Consider the following 2,210-nt stretch of genomic DNA (forward strand, 5'->3'; position numbering starts at 1 on the left):
TCATTTCATTGAAAACGAACTTGAAATAGTTGTAATTCCAATCCATGATCAGAGCAATGATAGCAGACATCTGAGTGTGGCTGATCTCGTCTGATCCTCTCTTTCTCCCCGACACACATGTAAAGAACGTGTGTATTAAAAATCTCCAGTATGGGTGAAATAATTTCATGATTGCTGGAGGATAAGAACACTCGTAACCCATCCTGGTGAGGATCTCAGTAACAGCTGCAGTGGAATATTCAGTTGGGTAGTCTGGTTGATCACCAAACAGCAGCACCTCTCTGATAATAGCTTACGTGACAGTGACTGGCTTCTCTTGTACTTTGGAATCTATTGACATAGCTCCATCTAGCCCTTGTTGATTGATTTTGGCATTTTTCCAAAAATCGGTGATCATCGTCTTGCATATAACAAGATTTTCTTGTAGTGCGTGAGAAATCCTGCAGGTGTTGAGGCCGAAAATCATAGATTTGAATTCCTTGTGAGCCATAGGTGGATCAAATAAATGTCCAGCAATATTATGAGTATCCACAAATTTTAACGGAGCCTGATCAGCCATTTCTTAGTGGATATAAACTCATTAGTTAATGTTCAAAAACAGCCCAAGATTTATAAGTGGATTTGGGCCATAAAGTTGAAAGCAGGCCCAAATATTCATTAGATGGCCCAAAAGAACATAATGACAAATATTAGCTAAACCCAAGTGTCAGTTTAAAGTCCAGATGAAGAGATCTCGGTCAAAGAAGAGTGTTCTCGGTCAACAGTCAATGAAAGTCAACCGAGAACAGGAGTTCTCGGTCAATATTTAACCGAGAACAAGAGTTCTCGGTCAATATTTAACCGAGAACTGGAGTTCTCGGTCAAGTCTAGGTGATCTCGGTCAACGAAAGTCAACCTAGAACACCTTGACAGTTGTTGACAGAAAACCCTTTGGTTTCCATTTTGGAAAGAGTGTCATCTTCTTCAAGTAGCCGAGATCTCCATTAAACCGGCAAAAATCCATTAAACTTGTAACCGAGAACCTCTATTAAACCCTATGAAATCAACCGAAAAATCTAATCACTGATCCTAATAACCCATGATTCCGATTAATTTATCAAACCATCCATCAGTCCATGAGAGAACCAAACAACCATCTGTGAATCCTTAGATTTCACGGTAACACTAAGTTCAAGGACCCTGTTCGTTACCTGTCAATTAATCAAACGAACACCAAACGATAATCAGTGTGGTTAGCTTAGTATTCAATATGATGATTTGAGATAAAAGGAGATATGGTTTTTGAATTATGAGGGCAGTGGAGATAATAATAGGGGCTCAATGTGTTTTATACATCAGCCAAGGTGGGCCGAGAACCCATAGACGGGCCCAACCGGAGGTACAGCCCAAGGTTTATGTCACCAGATGAAATAATAGACCAGCTTAAAGACCAGATCAGCCCAGAGTAGTTTAAACACCCTTTTTGGAAACATCCCAGTTAAAGTAACACGTTTCGAGGAGAGCAATTTCGAGATAAAACCAAACAAAACAAATAAAGTAAATTAAAAAATGGGATTAAAATGAACTAACTGAAAGAGAAATAAACATTAACGTACAAAAGAACTCCCTTAACTTTTATAAGATTGGGATCAGATTTCAGTTTCTATAAAAATGCCGGCCGTTTATGATAAGATCCGAACATGGAATCATATCGTTTAAGAGGCTGTCACAAGGATTCATGTTCAGCGTTATTATGACATTAAGAGACAGGTTGATAGAAGGTATAACATACTTAGCATGATTTTCATTGTATCAGTGAGATGATTAAAAGTTCAGTTCGGCATAAAGCCTAGATGGACATCACTCATGGATCTGTGATGCCTCCTATCTCTTCTCAAAGCTTATTTGGCTTTCCCCAGATCACCCCAATTTGACTCCAACCCCTAGTGCTTGATCAAAATATTTTATAGATAAATAGATATAGTTTAAGCTTTAAGGTTAAACGTTGGACTTACAGGCCATCCAGACTTACAGGCCTTTCATTCGAGACATGACAGACTTATTTTTATGCCCCCATCTCTGTAGTTCTAGTTTGACCCTCTAAGCTTTCTAAAACATAGATTTTGATAGGGTAAAATGAACACTTTTGCTGATTTGTTTTTTTAATAATATAATATATTTGGTGATCAAGACACTAACGGGCTCATGTATGACTGGGTAATTGCTTTTCT

This window comes from Bidens hawaiensis, unplaced genomic scaffold, assembly GCF_021521415.1.
Source record: "Bidens hawaiensis isolate Kalapana, Puna unplaced genomic scaffold, B.hawaiensis_p1.1 tig00016806_1, whole genome shotgun sequence".
Lineage (NCBI taxonomy): Eukaryota > Viridiplantae > Streptophyta > Magnoliopsida > Asterales > Asteraceae > Bidens > Bidens hawaiensis.